This window comes from Zootoca vivipara, chromosome 9, assembly GCF_963506605.1.
Source record: "Zootoca vivipara chromosome 9, rZooViv1.1, whole genome shotgun sequence".
NCBI classification, from domain to species: domain Eukaryota; kingdom Metazoa; phylum Chordata; class Lepidosauria; order Squamata; family Lacertidae; genus Zootoca; species Zootoca vivipara.
Window position 1 is genome coordinate 59889179 of NC_083284.1, and position 18693 is coordinate 59907871.

Sequence of the window (18693 nt, forward strand, 5' to 3'; positions counted from 1 at the left end):
GGTCTGGGAAGGCTCCCTCATGGAGAGAAGCATTTACCAACCCGCGAAGCCCATCGCCCAGCCCTTCCTGGCTAACTTTTATAAGCCAGGATGGGCAAGGATCAAGGAGACAGGTGGTTGGTTTCATTCGTCTAAGCAGCCTGTCCACATCCTCGGAGGTAACAGATTGAAATTGATCCCACAAAACTTGACTAGACAGGACTCTAGCACTCCCCCGCCCCGGCCCTGCTCCCACGGTGGAGTCTACCTCTTCCCGAATCTGAGCGACTTTATCTGCAAAAAACTTTGCAAAATCATTGCAGGAGATCATGTGGCCCGTACTGGGCCCGGATGGAGCAGGTGGTTCCGCTAAATTGCGAACCACCTGGAAGAGTCTCCTGCTGCTGTTTTCTGCAGATGCGATGGAGACGGTGAAGAAGGTCCTCTTCGCCGTCGCCATTGCCACTTGGTAGGCTCGAAGTTGAGCTCTAGCCCGTGTCCGGTCTGATTCAAAATGAGTTTTCCGCCACCGGCGCTCTAGCCGTCTCAACGACTGTTTCATTGCCCTCAGCGCCGGGGAAAACCACGGGGCTGTCCGGGCTCCATGCAATCTGAGAGGGCGCTTCGGAGCCAGACAGTCAATAGCGCTGGTTAACTCCGCATTCCAGCGGGCCACCAGGGAATCAGCTGAAAGGCCATCGACATGGGATAAAACATCCCCTACCACTCTTTGGAAGCCAATTGGATCCATTAAGTAGCGGGGGCGGACCATCCGAATCGGTCCCACCTCCCTGCAGAGGGAAAGGGTTGCGGAGAAGTCCAGTTGCACCAGAAAGTGATCTGACCATGGCACTTCTTTTGTTTCGCTTTTACTTAATGTCAGATCACCAACATCCATAGAGGTAAACACCAAGTCCAAGGCATGTCCGCGGCTATGAGTTGGGCCAGACTTATTCAGGGACAGCCCCATGGTGGCCATGCTTTCCACGAAGTCCCGAGCGGCTCCTTGTAAGGTCGTGTCGGCATGGATGTTAAAATCCCCTAAGACAACCAAGCTAGGTGTCTCCAGGAGCACATCCGACACGACCTGAAGCAGCTCGGGCAGGGAATCCTTGGTGCAGCGGGGAGGTCGGTACACCAAAAGGAATCCTGTACTGCCTCTATTGCCCAACTTCCAGAACATGCACTCAGAGAACTGGGTCTTCCCAATAGGACGCCTGGTGCAAACTAATGACTTCCTAAAAATCACTGCAACCCCCCCTCCCCGCCCAGATGGCCTGGGTTGCTGTGCATAAGAGAAACCTGGTGGGCAAGCAGCGCCAAGAACGGGCCCATCGGCTTCCTCCAACCAGGTCTCTGTCACACATGCCAGGTCAAATCCTCCATCCACAATCAGGTCGTGAATGGCGGTGGTCTTATTCATCATCGACCTGGCATTGCACAGCAGCACCTTCAGGTCATGTGGGTATCCCTTGCTGATTCCAATATCCGTCCGGTCAGGACCAGACCTGGAGGCAGGGATAGTCCTCAGACAACGACTAAGTCTGCCTCCTCGGTAATGACATGGTCTGGTCTTAGCGTAACTCCTCCTCCTACCCGTGACCACTGAGATCGGTTGTTCCAGTGCACACCCCCCTGTGGAATCTGCCCCAGCCATTTTGCTTGCTGGGACCCCCTCCCGGGCAGCCCTGACCCCTCCCCTTAAAAACAAAATAAAACCTCTAAAAAACAGCAAAGAACTCAACAAAAGAAGAACACAAAAAAGACAATAAAACAATAAAACCAAAAACAATAAAAATTACAAATACACTAAAATTTAACAGATTCCCACCCCCAACTAAAAATCCCTCCCACCTACCACCCCAAACACAATAAAACAATAAAACCAAAAACAATAAAAATTACAAATACACTAAAATTTAACAGATTCCCACACCCAACTAAAAATCCCTCCCACCTACCACCCCAAAGAAGATAAAAACATTAAAAATTCTTTAAAAGGCATTTTAAAAAGGACTCTGTGCTGTTTCAAGTTCCCCTGGGCAGCACCAGCAGCAGAGCGGCGGCAGCAGTCCTTTATGAGGCCTTCCAGGCCCCGCCCTAAACCAGGTGGAAGGAGGCAGGGACAGGGCCTGTGGGCACTCACAGCAGGAAGAGTCCTGGGCAGCACCAGCAGCAGAGCAGCGGCAGCAGTCCTTTATGAGGCCTTCCAGGCCCCGCCCTAAACCAGGTGGAAGGAGGCAGGGACAGGGCCTGTGGGCACTCACAGCAGGAAGAGTCCTGGGCAGCACCAGCAGCAGAGCGGCGGCAGCAGTCCTTTATGAGGCCTTCCAGGCCCCGCCCTAAACCAGGTGGAAGGAGGCAGGGACAGGGCCTGTGGGCACTCACAGCAGGAAGAGTCCTGGGCAGCACCAGCAGCAGAGCAGCGGCAGCAGTCCTTTATGAGGCCTTCCAGGCCCCGCCCTAGACCAGGTGGAAGGAGGCAGGGACAGGGCCTGTGGGCACTCACAGCAGGAGAGAGTCCTGGGCAGCACATTTATATTATACAACAATATAAAAACATAAAGCCACACAATAACATCTTTAAAAGACACAGTGCAAGAAATATATGGCATTCCTGCCTTGAGCTCTACCCACTGTAAATTGAACGAAGTGTTGATGTCAAGGCACAGAGTACAATTTGCTGCATGTTGTGTAGGGGGTGAAGAAGACATGTTCAACATTTTATTTTGATTTGGCTTATCTCAGTAACATGGTGTAGAAGTTTAATTGCTTTTCCTGACGTGTTGTGTGCATATCTTGCATCTCTTGTTTAACCTTGTCCACTCCTTTTCTTATTTCACCAAGTGCTTCCTGGCATCTCAATTGAGATGGCGGCAAATGTGGTGATCCTGGACTGCTCCACGCAGCTATAGTCATTTCACAGAACCCCAAATTCCTATTTTAGTAAACAGAAAAGTGACATTGCCCCTCCTGGATACGTATAAGAGCATAATGTCAGGGACTGGGCAGAGGAGGAATAGTGGAGACTGCCTCCCCAGCCTGACCCTTCCAGAGAAGAAGAAGGCAATTCAGAATTACAACCGGCATTTGAGGGAGGTCACAGCTCAGAGGCAGATGGAGGGGAAAGTTGGGAAATAATGGGAGAGGAGGAAGAAGAAGAAGGAGCACCAGGGGGCATTCCAGGACCCCCCCCCCACTCCCAGAACTCGGCAAGCCTTGAAAGTAGTAGAGCAAAGAGCTCAGAAGCAGAGGGCCCTCAGTGCACTGGTTGGGGAGATGATGACAATGACAAATGAGAAAATGGGAGAAAATGGGGGTGGAGAGTCACTCAGGACAACGCCACTATCCCAAGAAGCTGTGTTCCAAGCCGCTCTCTGTAAATACAGTGGAACCTTTTGTTACGTACCGTCCCCCTTACGAATGCTTCGGGTAAGGAGCTCTGCTAACCCGGAAGTAGATGCTCCTTGTTGCGAACTTTGCCCCGGAAGTCACGCGCCAGCGGTGCGGCAGCAACAGGAGGCCCCATAAGCAAAAGCGCGCCTCATGTTAAGAATGGTTTCAGCTTAAGAACGGACCTCCGGAACGGATTAAGTTAAAAACCGGAGGTACCACTGTATTGACTAAAAAAGCAGAGGGTAAGAACATTTCCTTGTCTTGTACATTCCTGGCAACCAGCCATGGGAGTTGCTTACTGCCGCCTGACACATAAGAAGTTCACCGCCCATCTAGTGCAGCATCCTGCCCTCACTGTGGCCAACCCATATATCTGCAGGAAGCCCAGGTGCAGGACCTTGCACATCCCATCAATCAGAGACAGGCTGCCTCTGATGATGGAAGGAGTACATAGCCATCAAGACTGGTCTTGACCTCCATGAATTTGTCTAAGACCCCATTACAGCCATTCTAGTTGGACGCTATCACTGCATCTTGTGGGACTGGGCTCTAGGGATATGCACAGCCCCCCACCCCCGTGGATCTGATCTGGTGAGGGCATCACGTTGACCTGCCCTGGGTCCATCCACCCACCCTGGACCCTTTCCCAAATAAATCTGTTTTAAAAGCCCAGTTAAACATATAGCGGGGAGAGGGTGGGGAGGGGGACCAGGGAGGCTCCTTCCTCCGGATCACCCTCTCTGCTGCTCCATCCTCTCTGTTGGGCAATGGGGACGGGGTGATCCCGAGGGGAATGCTCCATAGGTGTATTTCCTAAGGAAAGCAGCTTGCAGAGCATTGCCCACCCCTCGGCAAAACAGCTGTTGAATGGAGGGGAGAGGGTCTAGGGGGGCATGATCTCTTCAGGATAACTAGTGACTGAATAGTAGGTGTTAGAGCAATTACACCCTTAGTCGGTGTAGTTCCATCTATCTCTATTCACATGTCAGCTCTCCCATACTTCTTATCATGGTGAAGCGTCTTACTAGGGGTAAGACTAGTTCACTTTATTGGGTTAGTATTCGAGGGTGTGGTTCATAATAATAATAATAATAATAATAATAATAATAATAATAATAATTTATTACAGTGGTACCTCGTGGCGCTGTGGTTAAACCACTGAGCCTAGGGCTTGCTGATCAGAAGGTCGGCGGTTCGAATCCCTGTGACGGGGTGAGCTCCCGTTGCTTGGTCCCAGCTCCTGCCAACCTAGCAGTTCAAAAGCACATCAAAATGCAAGTAGATAAATAGGAACCGCTATAGCGGGAAGGTAAACAGCGTTTCCATGTGCTGCTCTGGTTTGCCAGAAGCAGCTTTGTCATGCTGGCCACATGACCTGGAAGCTATACGCCGGCTCCCTCGGCCAATAATGCGAGATGAGCGCGCAACCCCAGAGTCGGTCACGACTGGACCTAATGGTCAGGGGTCCCTTTACCTTTACCTTTACCTCAACTTACGAAGACGATCCGTTCCACGGCGCTCTTCGTAAGTCGAGGTTTTCAGATGTCGAAGCACCTGTTCTGCGCATGCACGATTTTGCCCTTCTGCGCATGCGTGGACCGCAGGCGCAGAACGTGCACGCGGCGAAAAGACTTCCGGGTTTGTCGACTTCGGAAGTCGAAACCTTCGGAAGTCGAAGCATTTGTATGTCGAGGTACCACTGTATTCATACCCCGCCCACCTGGCTGGGTTTCCCCAGCCACTCTGGGCGGCTTCCAACAAAACATTAGAATACAATAACCTATTAAACATTAAAAGCTTCCCTAAACAGGGCTGCCTTCAGATGTCTCCTAAAAATCTGGTAGTTGTTTTTCTCTTTGACAACTGGTGGGAGGGCGTTCCACAGGGCGGGTGGTTTCCTGTAACTTGGCTTCTCGCGGCGAGGGAACCGCCAGAAGGCCCTTGGCACTGGACCTCAGTGTCCGGGCAGAACGATGGGGGTGGAGACGCTCCTTCGTGGCTTTTGCTGAAAAGTCAGCACATAACAATAGGTTAGCTAAAGGAGTGGTGTGGCCTGATCACTTCTTGGGAGCATAATTTCCATTCCTATCCTCTGTGAATATGGCTAGAAAGATCTTTCACCCCCCTGAGCTCACAACTGCTTTCTTCTCTAAATAATAGTTGTGGAAGATGTTAATGTCTTCTTCTGTAAACTGCATCTTGCCTCATCTGTTATCAGTTTTTATGTTCCATTTTAAGGAGTTTTACTCAGAATAGACCCATTGGAATTAATGAACGTGACTAAGTTAGGGCCATTGATTTCAATAGATCTACTCTAAGTGAAACTTACTTGATTATCACCCTTCATTTATACCTGTGCAAAAAATGAAAAGTTTACTATTGTTGTTTGATGTTTGTTAAAATTCAGAAATTGTGTTAAGCATTAAGCACTGATCAGGTGGAACATTAATTCTGGAACAGCTGTGTTTAAAAACGGGATTCAGTTAAAACTTTTTTCTTTTTCTTTTTGCTAAAAGCCAATATATGGATTCCTTCACTCTGTTCCCCTCCTAAATCACCATTGCTAGTCACCCCTCAAGCAACAAGTGATTCTCAAAATGCAAATAAAGTATGCCAACAGCAGAAAACCAATCCGATATTTCTGGAACGTCCTAGGCCAAATTCAAACTGTCCAGAGGCATGTCTGCTTAAAGATCTGTGGTGGTGAAAAAGAGAATATCGCAGTCAGGTGTTGTTGCTTTTTTGTAAAACCCTTTAATGCACGAATGACTATAAGTATGGTTCAGACAGGTAGACACTTATCAAAAAGTCATTACTGGTTATGTCAACATAGCAACAGCAATCTGCAAGAAAGGTGCTCTAGCACAAAGAGCACTTTAAATTTATTAATATTGCATAGCTGATATTGTATGCTGATGTTAATATTATGTGTTCCTATGGACTCTTAAAAGTCTTTGCTTTGCTCATTTGTTAGTAATTTTTTTATTTGTATAACATGCTCTGTGTGACCATGGTTAATGCAGAACGTGTCATGGTTAATTACATCACTGGGGGGGCACCCCTAGGTTGCAGCTTTGGGTGCTAACCTGGCTACTCAATATGATAATGAAGAAACTAAATGATGCAGTGAGAGAACGGAGAATGCAACATAATGTGTTGGACAACAGCATTGTGATTGCCTTAATGCAGGCATGGCTAAACTTGGCCCTCCAGCTGTTTGGGGACTACAGTTCCCATCATCCCTGACCACTGGTCCTGTTAGCTAGGGATGATGGGAGTTGCAATCCCAAAACAGCTGGAGGGCCAAGTTTGGCCATGCCTGCTTAATTCCACCTTTATAAGATTTTTGGCTTTCCAAATTCTCTTTATAATCCAAGGGCCACTTCATAGATTACAGGCAAAAACCACCAGATGCTGTTGGAGTACAATTCCAGACCCTCCAAGTGTCCCTATTTTCCAGGGACAGTCCTGGATTTACAGAAGGCATCCCGGTTTCCGATTTGATCCCGGAATGTCCCATTTTTTTTCTTAGGACGCCCCTATTTTCATTGGAGAAATGTTGGAGGGTATGGAGTTATGCGACCCCCGAACCAAGGAGATAAGTAACTATACAACCTTTGGAAGACATCTGAAGGCAGCTCAGTACAGTGGAACCTCGGTTTATGAACACCTCGGTTTACGAATTTTCGGTTAACGAATGCCGCAGGCCCATCTGGAATGGATTCATTCACTTTCCATTACTTTCAATGGGAAAGTTCCCTTCCGTTTATGAACGCTTCAGTTTATGAACAGACTTCCGGAACCAATTACACCCATGCTTCGGGTTTAGTGCGCTTCAGGTTGAGTACTCTGCGGACCCGTCTGGACCGGATTAATCCACTTTCCATTATTTTCAGTGGGAAAGTTCGCTTCAGTTTATGAACGCTTCAGTTTATGAACAGACTTCCGGAACCAATTGTGTTCATAAACCGAGGTACCACTGTATTGGGAAGTTTGTTTAAAAGGTTTAATGTTTTGTTATGTTTTTATATATGTTGGAAGCCACCCAGACGGGCAGGGTATAAATAATAAAATTATTAGTATTACTATTATTATGGGATAAGGTAAAGGTAAAGGGACCCCTGACCATTAGGTCCAGTCGTGACCGACTCTGGGGTTGCGCGCTCATCTCGCATTATTGGCCGAGGGAGCCGGCGTATAGCTTCCGGTCATGTGGCCAGCATGACAAAGCTGCTTCTGGCAAACCAGAGCAGCACATGGAAACACCGTTTACCTTCCCGCTGTAGCGGTTCCTATTTATCTACTTGCATTTTGACGTGCTTTCGAACTGCTAGGTTGGCAGGAGCTGGGACCAAGCAACGGGAGCTCACCCCGTCACAGGGATTCGAACCGCTGACCTTCTGATCAGCAAGCCCTAGGCTCAGTGATTTAACCACAGCGCCTTATGGGATAGGACATCCTTATTTTCATTGGAGAAATGTTGGAGGGTATGCAGTTCCCATCATCACTGACCATTGACCATGCTTTCTGGGGCTAATGAAAGTTGGAATCTGATTACAACTTGTGGGCTCTGCCCACATTAAATTGTACAATGTAACAGGGTAATGCAACAACCATGTTGCAAACTCATGTGTCATGTGAGCACCCAGAACCAAGATCCACTGCAGCTTCATGTTGAGCGTACGGCAAGTGACACACCGAGGATTGCTTTTGCAACTGTGTGAAATGAGCCAACGGTTATTAAACTGGAGATGCCATGAATTGAACATAGAGGCATGTGTTCTGTCACCATGGCAGTCTCTTAACTAGAGTTGCCAGTGGAATTTAGAGAAACATTTGTCAGAATTTCAAAAAAACAAAAAAAATAAGAACTCTGTGTTCTTTGTCTGAGACCCTTCTCTGTGCGCCCATTCTGAGGGAGAGGCAGAAGGTAGAACAGGCCTTCTCAAGAGTGGCCCACCAGTTGTGAGATTATTTCCTCAGGGAGGCACACCTGGGTGCCTTCGCTATCTGTTTTTAGGTGCCATGTAAAATTATTTGTATTTGCCCAGGCCTTTGGATATTAATGCCCTGCACATTTTTAGTGGTGTGGTGTTGAGTTTGATTTGCTATTTTATATCATTGTGAGTATCACAGCTTGCCTAATTCTTGTTTTATATCTATTTCAGTCTTTCTTTTTGTAAGTCACTAATAATATTGATAACAACTTAATGATGGTGATAACAACAGAATCCTAGCGCAATTATTTTCAGAGATAAGTGAAATTTTGCCAGTAGGATTAGTGAAATTTATTAGTGTGCAAAAGTGTTGTGATTTGCACTTTAACCAGCTGTTACATCTTCAGAGCGGTTTTTATTTTTTTATTTTTACCATCTTTCATAATACATCCCTGTCTTGATCTATGTATCAAAGGATCCCTGGACAAACTTGAAGGAAAAGAAAATTGACAGTGTGTTGAAAAACTGCATATGGAGACAAATAATTTCTTGGATCAGTTCCCTTAGGAAATGAGGGACATGGAACATTTTCCTTTCCTCTTTCATCTCCTGGAAAATCATGTTGTCATTTAGAATCTGAAAAATACACAAAATACACATTCCGTCAACCCACATATTGATCACAAGCCTCACAGGATTTCAGCAAGTGTGAGTTTCGTTTTGAGGCCTTCCTCCCTGCTGCTACACAAATATTCATTGCAATTCAGATCTCCACTCCCCTATACTCTTTGTTGTACCTCTGTGATGTTATCCCTGTGTGCTTTCCCCCAAAACCAGTACCTATTGTTCACACCGCAGAATTTTCAAGTGTACTCTTAAAACACCTGAGGTGCATACCTATAGAAGGCAACATAATAGATTGGCCTTTGGCTTCTGAGAGCCGGTGTAGTGGTTAAGAGTGGTAGACTCGTAATCTGGGGAACCGGGTTCGCATCTCCGCTCCTCCACATGCAGCTGCTGGGTGACCTTGGGCTAGTCACACTTCTCTGAAGTCTCTCAGCCCCACTCACCTCACAGAGTGTTTGTTGTGGGAGAGGAAGGGAATGGAGAATGTTAGCTGCTTAGAGACTCCTTCGGGTAGTGATAAAGCGGGATATCAAATCCAAACAACTCCTCCTCTTCTTCTTCTTCTTCTTCTTCTTCTTCTTCTTCTTCTTCTTCTTCTTCTTCTTTCATCTCTAAGAAGGCCATGTAAATCTCACAGCATAGGTAAAATCAGGGTCTAGTTCTCATATGTAGATTTGGCCTTTTTTAAAACATATTTTTTATTAAAGATTTACAAAAGTCCGTGCAATGTCTCTTTTTTCAAGTTACATTTTCCACAGATCAGTTTCATTTGTTGAGACATTAGTATTACATTAGGAAGAAAAGGGGGAAAGAGGTGGAGGGGGCCATGGTGGTTGGATGTGGGGTGGGGTGGCAATGTTGCTATTTTCCTTAATGTATGTGTGGGGTTTTGTGTCAACGTCGCTTGTGCGGGTTCTCTTTAGTATTCGCTTGTGTCCCTTTGGTGATAAGAGATGTTTCCCATACTATTTGGTACCATTGGTCCATGCTTACTCCTGACAGGTATCTCCAGTGTCTGGCTATGATGTTTCTGGCTGCTAAGAGTAGGCTTTTTATAGGCATATTGCTCGATACCAGGCAGGCTATTGTAACTCTCTATAGACTGCTACATTGCTATGTGCAATGTAACTGTCTATAGACTGCTATCAAAAAGCAGTCTCACAAACGTCGCACTCTCTCTTCCATTCTATTCCTTCCCTCCCATATTTCTTGAAATGTACCACAGGAAGAGAGAGAAAGAAAATAAGACAATTATGTCCCTTGTATGTTTCAAGGAGTCATTTTAATATCACCATTGCGATCGTCTCCATGTAGCCGTATTTATTCACATCTTGTTTCTCTCCACTGGGATTATCAGCGGCTGGGAGGAAATAATCCTTTGTGAGCTTTTTATATATCACAGCTTGTGCATACCCTCCAACATTTCTCCAATGAGGATAGAGACATCCCATTCCATAATGATAATTTTACTATTTATACCCCCCCAAAACATCTTTGTGGGTTGTCCCAGCCACTCTGGGCAGCTTCCAACATATACCGGTATAAAAACATACTAAAACATTAAACATTTTTTTAAAACTTCCCTACACATGATTGACTTTTTTACAACCTCATTTCCCTGTATCATAATTTAATGAGCTTTCATTAAAGATTAGATAAAATCTTACTTTCAAAGAGATTTGATTTTAAAAAAACCTCACGCACAAAATGATTTCAAAAAATTTATTTATCAGTTTTTTGACCATTAAGTCACTGTAAGCAGATATAAAATATAAAATTGAACCCAAGCTTTAGAGTCACATATATACAACATTATATAGGGTCATCAAACACACAAGGAAGCTTTTTTTAGCTGCAGTAACAGTATAGATGCCGCTAGAGGACGATGTTTTGCTACCTCTCCTGTAGGTTCTTTTCCCAGCATGTCCAGCAGGGTCTGCTGGCTGAGTTTTGAGGTCCCAAAAAGGGGCTTTTACCTTGTGCAGGTGTATACCCTATGTTGCTAAGAACACTCCCCATTGTGGAATGTGGTGTTGTGTCCAAATTTGATATGATATATATATATATATATATATAGAATTGTTAATACAATTTTATGAAATGGTAAAACGGCATACAAAAAAATTAAAAACAGTTTGTGCGTAACCCTTTTTAATATTTTAATGGAATATAACTCACTTTAGTCATTAATAGGCAAAAGTTCATCCATTTGTGCTACACAGGAAATAATTTTTGAGGAAAAAAATGAAAAAGTCATCACCCTACGTCCATACCCTCCAACATTTCACCAATGAAAATAGGGACATCCTAAGGAAAAGCGGGACATTCTGGGATCAAATCGGAAACCGGGGTGGCTTCTCTTACTCAGGGATGTTCCTGGAAAATAGGGATGCTTGGAGGGCCTACTTGTGTTTTCTCCAAAGATCTCAAGGTGGTATACATCATTCTTCCTCTCTCTTATTTTCACAAGAACCCATTGAGGGACATTGGGCTGAGAGATAATGACTGGGCCCAAAGTCACCCATAAAATTTCATTGTTTATTGGGGATTTGAACCTTGCTCTCCCAAGTCCACCAAGTCTTCTGTGATCAAGCCACCGGCTCTATACCTGAAAACAGAATGCTGGAAGATGGGCCTTCACTTATTTCCAGCAAAAAACTTCGGGTGTTCTTATGCTGCATTTTGCAGCTAAAATGTTGAATCAGTTGGATTATGTCGTTTTTCCAGGAACCGCATTCGTTGCACATCAAGTATTAATTTGCAGAATTTTGCCATCAGTTCCAGAGTAGAGAACAAAATTATTTTTGTAAACTCTATTTGACTGTAGAGATACAAATGATGTAGAATGATTGCAATGTTCACACAGAAGGGACAAAGAGAAATTCAATCCCCACTTTTTTATTTTGATGATGAATTTTGCCTTCAAAGCATTAACACTTCCAAAGTCTCTGGCAACTGTAAGAGAAATGTTTAGAACCTAATATTTTTCTTCTGAAATATCAATGTGGATCTGAGGATTAAAATTTTTTCATGTGCATGCAACTTTTCAAGCAAATGTGTAGTTTAATCCTGCAATTTATGTGGCAGTTACGTTCCAGGGATCACACCTAAAGCCAAATTTGGCTCAATGGGTGGGATTTGCAAAGTTATTTTTCCTCGCCCCCTTTTATATTTTTAATGATTTTTGCCATGCACAAAAAGCTGAATGCACACAAGTTAAATGTGCATGAGATGCGGGCTTGCTGTATTCTAATCTTATTACTTTAGTCCATGGGTAGGCAATCTAAGGCCCGGGGGCCAGATCCGGCCCTATCGCCTTCTATATCTAGCCTGCAGATGGTCCCGGAATCAGTGTGTTTTTGCATGAGTAGATTGTGTCCTTTTATTTAAAATGCATCTCTGGGTTATTTGTGGGGCATAGGAATTTGTTCAACCCCCCCCAAAAAAATAGTGCGGCCCCCCACAAGGTCTGAGGGACAGTGGACCGGCCCCCTGCTGAAAAAGTTTGCTGACCCCTGCTTTAGTACCTATCTTGGTACAAAAACATCTGCTTGGTCTTTCACTGGTAGAGGAAGCAAGAACATTTCTCATGAAAGTTATGGGAAGCAAGTGCAATCTTTGGCCTGAGAATCAGAAAAATCTTTTTTTTTCTTCCCCAAAGCCCATTCAGGTCTCATTGTGCTTTCAGTGATACCTTTGGGAAAATCTACCCACCGACCCATAATGCTCCTTCAACCATAGCTGTCAAGTTTCCCCTTTTCTCGTGAGGAAGCCTATTCAGCATAAGGGAATTTATCCCTTCAAAAAATGGGGAGAACAAGGAACAAGGAGGGTATAAATTCAAAATGGGTGATTTGCTTAGACTGAGATCCACAAGAAGACAAATACATAGACATATAATGTAAGAAAAATATGAAAAGTTTTATTTTTTTAATTACATACAATAAGGAAGAAGCATGGTAAATGTTATATATTGAAAGGGAGCCGATATTTAAATGCTTGGAAGTTGATTTTTATTCTTCTATTTCTTTTCAAATTTCTCTTTCTCTTCTTTTTTGTCCCTTTTCTTTTTTTTCTTTTCTTCTCTCCTTATGATTTGATCTGATATGATTTGATAAGATTTGTTAAAATTTTGCTTTTTGCATGTATTAGTTTGTTTGTTATGATTTGGGGGGGAATTATTATGATGTGATTTAATATGATTTGATATGATTTCTTATAATTTCCTTTTGGTCTGGGTTTGTCTGGTGGTTATGATTTGTTGATGTTTTTAATAAGAAATAAAGTTGATTTTTAAACCTAAAAAAGGGGGGGGGAGAACTTGGCAGCTATGCCTTCAACCTGGTGGTGGCAACACGAAGGCATTGTAGGAGAGCCTTCAGTAGGCCCTCAACAGTGCTTTGAAAATGACCTTGGTCCAAGAAACCATGGAAAGATGGTTTCCTGATGTGGTCTGGGAAGCTTCCATAAGGCTGTGATGAGGGTCCCTAATGGATTTCTGGCTTCAAGCTCCTCTAGGTGAGGCTGCCTCTTGGCCACTGCCAGCACATTTTGAGGAAAGAGAAAGGGGTAGCTGTGTTGATAGTATGGAGGTTTGGACCAGGGGAAATCCAATACGAATCAGGTATGGTTGGAGCTTACCGGTAATATGTAAAATGTCTGGGAACTTTGGGGGATGAGTTTGCCATTCATTACTAACCTTTTAAAAATAATAATAATAATAATTTTTATTAGATTTCCAATTAAACAACATCAATTCACATTGAAATTATTCCCAATTACACTTTATATTACAAATCCAAATTAATTATACAATTCCAATTAGAGGAAACATTCCAATTATACCTAATTATATTGAATTTTTCAGACTCCCCATGCCTTAGATTCCAGAGCTTCCTACTAATCAATACTGCCATTTGCTTTTAATAATTTCTCCCTTATTATTCAGCCTCTGATGTAAACCTTCACATATTGTCCCCAAAAAATACAGTTCTTTCCTAACAGTCTTTGTTGACATCTTTCAATCTTTTCCAAGCCTCTGAGTTGTGTTGCAAGCCGGATTTTGTCAAAATATTTTCTGTCGTTGTGTGGGCTTATGTCTTTAATCTCCCTCTGTTAGCTGGTCCCTTCCATATCCGGCACAAACACAGTCACAAATCGTGCCCAAATTCTACTCAAGAGCTCCTCCGAAAACAGATTTACAGCTTTTCCAGTGAGGGGTTGGCCAGGTCAGATCTTATCACTCGTCTAAAAACAAGCAACAGCTTCCCCCTCGCCTCTAGCTGCTCTCCGCTCCGGCGCCATTTTGTGCTTTCTTAATTTCTGACTACAACACAAGTCTTAAATCTTCTTAATTGATCCACAAAAAGTCCCAACAAGCACCAGCTTTTAGTAACCTTTTTTTAAAAAAAATAAAATAAAAAACCAAGACCTAATATGGCCATTTCCTGCCAGTTCACTATAAAGTCATAACACATATTATTTTATCCCAATATCTGTCCGAAAAAGAAGTTACAGCGTTTAATGAAATCGAAAATAAGAGTACTGTCTTCCCCCTCCAATTATTTCTTTGGACTTCTCAGCAGGTAGCAATGACTAAATGTGCGGAAAATAGTTTTCTTAAAATGCGTTCCGACATATTGATTCCTGAAGGTGATTAATGAAATACCATCAGATTGAATTTTTTAATAAAAGTTGTCTGAGTTAGGTCATAGCGAGAACACAATTAGTTCTCTCGTGACAAAATAAATAAACTAATAAAGTGTGAGAATGTTTAACATAGCAGGGAACAGGTAGAAACTAATTTTGAGGTGGGGAAAGGAATTATGTGAACAGACAGGGAACATTTGCATTCATGGATTCCTTGGGCCATTGCTATGAAGCATAACATTTGAAGTTGAAGAGTTGAATTCTGTACAGTAAGTAGTTGGAACTAAATTTAGGAGAGTTGTGTAGACTACGGTAATGGGTTAATTGTTATATATTCTCTGGATTCGGGGCTAGGGACCAAACAGGCAAGAATTTATTTGCATTAGTGAAACATTTTTATATCACCTTTCAAAAAAGAAAAGGCCTCTAAAGTGGTATAAAAACAAAAAACAAAAATTAAAACAGTAAATATATAAAGCCCAACTAACCTGAACCTACAACTTAATCAATAAAACAAAACAAATGGTAGCAACACTTAAAACTACAACTTTGAAGATATGGCCCAACATCACTATTCAAATTAAAAGCAGATTGGAACATCCAGGTCTTCAAGTCATAGAGGGAGTCAAGCACAACACCTGTAGGAGGAAATTTCAGTGATGGGGCCATCACTGAAAAGGCTCCGTTCCTTGTTCCCACCTACCTAATAAATGGACCTCAACGGCAAACCCTTGAACCCTGTGGCCAATCTTAAGATCTGGGCAGGTTCATACAGAAGAACAGAATCCTTTGCAGGTATCCCTAACTGGATGTCAGACCCCATGTGCCATCCCTCAGACTAATCCAGCTGCTGAGGTTCCTCTCAGCCTTAGTCTCCCATCTCCATTTGGGAGTGGAGGATTCCACTTGCTTTCCTTACAAGTTTGTTCTAAGGATTGCCACCGGGCAATGCATTTGAAGCATTCTGAATATTTCAAAAAAGCTACACAGACGTTATTACCAGCTTGCAGTAATTGGCCCGTTCCCTTTAGGATAGAGGCAAATTCCATGCCCCCAAAAGCAATGCATGCAAGGAGCTCCCCCTTCCACTCCTCCTGCCTCTTCCACTGAAGCTTGTTCAGTCTCTGCTGTGTCATAAAACTCAATGGGAATGTTGCTGCCAACATCAGTGGGGTGTGCATTCACCTATATTGGTGAACTAGTCGCCATATGGCTGAGTATCTGTGAAGAAAGGATATCCGGCAAAAGGAAACATCATGGAAAATATAGTAAAGTGATTCCTTCGCAAGGAAACAGAAATTATAGTAAGCTGATGGGCGCAATACCACGAATCAGCACTCTGATGCATCATGATACCCACCATCACTTTAAGAGCTTATTAGTTGTGATAAACTTTTACATGCTCCAAACCATCCTTCTGAATCTTTCCATATGGGACTATGAAAACTATAGAGCATATAGTGCATTAACTTTGCTATTTCTCCCTAGCCTAGCTTTAGAGCCAATTGCTAAGTAATTCAATCTACATTTGTATATATTTTGGCTGAAGTGTTCTTTCTTTCTATAATACTGTATACCGACTGAGATGAGCTAAACTTCTATAAGTAGAGCTGTTATAAACTTTATGGACCACGCTGAAAACATCTGCAGGTATTTATGTTAATTGTTCATTTTCTAGGTAGAGTCAAAAATAGGACTGAGCGCACTGGAGACTTTCTGGGTCTTGATTAAGCTGTAAGCAGACATGCATACAACACATGACTCCCCAGGCTCATTATTTTGTTACAAAAAAAAATCTGATTTAAGATCAATTAAAAACCTCAACATAATAGGAAAAAAATCCCTAGTGTGAAGCATGCGGGAAACTATGGACGTGGTTTTCATTAATCTTTCATTCAAAAAACTACTTTAAGGTGAAAAAGTACAGTCAATTAATTAAAGGCATTTTTGAGAACATTGCAGCTGCAGCAGCAGCAGAGCAACCGTAAATTAATTTTGGACATGATCCAGAGAAAATGAAGCAGATTCTTCTCCCCTTGAAATCAATTAAATTTAAACCTGCTTGACTTTGTAGCCAAAGTAGTCCTTTGTGTTGTGGCATGACTGTAAACAGCAACTCACCTGCTCCTCTATGGCGAGTATAAATCACACCCAGGTGAGCAGGGTAAAAAAAAATCTGTTGTAAACTGGAAAGGAGACGGTCTTTCCCTCCCTCCCCTTTTCAGACTATTGCTATGCAACAAATGAAGAATGGATCTCCACAGACAAGTAAACCATTTTTGTGGGCTAGTAACTCATGTGGACTAATTTGCAAGGCTCTGCTAATGGCATATATCACAGCCGCTAGAAAACCTTCACCTTCTTTTAATGCCAATGATAAAATGACTATAGTTAAGACTCTGTCCTTGTTCCTTCCTTACTGTGAGATAGAGACAATACATCATATGACTACTGAGCAGAAAATCTTTAAATGAACAACAGGGTTAACAGTAGCATTCACATATAGGGGCACAGGACAAAATAATAAACAATTGGGAGAGCAACTTGCTTTTATGCCACTCAGGTAGGTGAGAACAATTTGCTGCTGAGAGCAAACAGCCTCGCCTGCCCATAAGTCAGGCACATAAAGTTGATGAGTTATTGAAAGGATGTATAAAAATGCATTTTGGTTTCATTTACTTCTGTACTTGGTATAAAGAACCGTCGTAAAATCACAAGGCACTTGCAAGTGCAGTATAATTATATCAGTTGCTTGCGGTTTTCAAACAGTATTATCTTCAGGGCCCATGTTCCACATCAGCTTGTCTGGCACGCAACCCCTTTGTCAGGGGTCCCCAACCTGGTGCCTTTATTGGCACCCCTGGGCAGGGCTCCCAGACTCTGAGCTTTCATTTTAAAAAAAGAGTAAATCTCTAGCCCACCTAGAAGGAAAGTTATTAAGCAAAAGGTGCGAGTACCTTTCTAAGCTATTTATGGGAAATAGCAACTTGTGGGCATCATAGCAGGGCTTTTGTAGAAAACCACCACACCATCATCAGCTTTGTCCCTGTATCCCTGAAGGAGAGTCTCCACCCCCATTGTTCAGCCTGGACACTGAGGGCCAGCTCCGAGGGCCTTCTGGCGGTTCCCTCATTGCGAGAAGCCAAGTTATAGGGAACCAGGCAGAGGGCCTTCTCGGTAGTTGTGCCAGCCCTGTGGAGCACCCTTACATCAGATGTCAAGGAAATAAACAACTATCTGACTTTCAGAAGACATCTGAAGGCAGCCCTGTATATGGAAGTTTTAAATGTTTGATGTCTTACTATGTTTTAATTTGTTGGAAGCCACCCAGAGTAGTTGCGGTAACTCAGTGAGATGGGCGGCATATACATAAATTATTATTATTATTATTTAATTGATTTTCTCCAGGTTGTTTTAGGACAGGGCTGGGAATCCTTTCTCAGTCAAGGTCAAACACTGCCTCATGGGCACCCTTCCAGGTGCCGCTGTCCTGCGGTGGGTGGGGCCAGAGGTAGAAGTGAGTGGAGCAATAGATGTATCTTTTACATTTGCACATTAGGCTATATTCCAGCCTTTCAAAAGCCAGAGGTTTCTGCACATAACATCTCTCCAGGGAAGCAAGAGACATGATCACAGTTCAAGGAAACCGTGCACCCAGACTAAGGGTGGACACAGAGCAAAGCTGGCAAGGAGTGTGGCCTGGAGAAAAGAGGAGTGTTTGGGGAAGGGGCACTGCAAGAGTCTTGAGGGCCAGACACAGATTTCTAGAGGGGCACATTCAGCCCCTGTCCCTAAGGTCAGAACAGTGACATAGCATAGTTGGCCAGCTCCTGGGGCTGTACAGAAGGAGGAGGGGAGTGAGTGAGGGAAATGGACAGAATATTCATGCACATTCAACTGCCGAACGGTGTCAGCGTCACCCAGGAGATCGCAGCCACAGAAATAAGAAAACAAGTTGTTTAGTTGTCTGTAAAGGTCACTTCCTGGCAGGGCCGTCCTAAGGGTGTCCGGCGCCGTGGTGCAAAATCCCTCTGGCGCCCCCCCACTTGCTAGGCGCCGTTGGAACGGCGGCTAGCAAGCCTGCTGTTGCGAGGGGGCGTGGCAG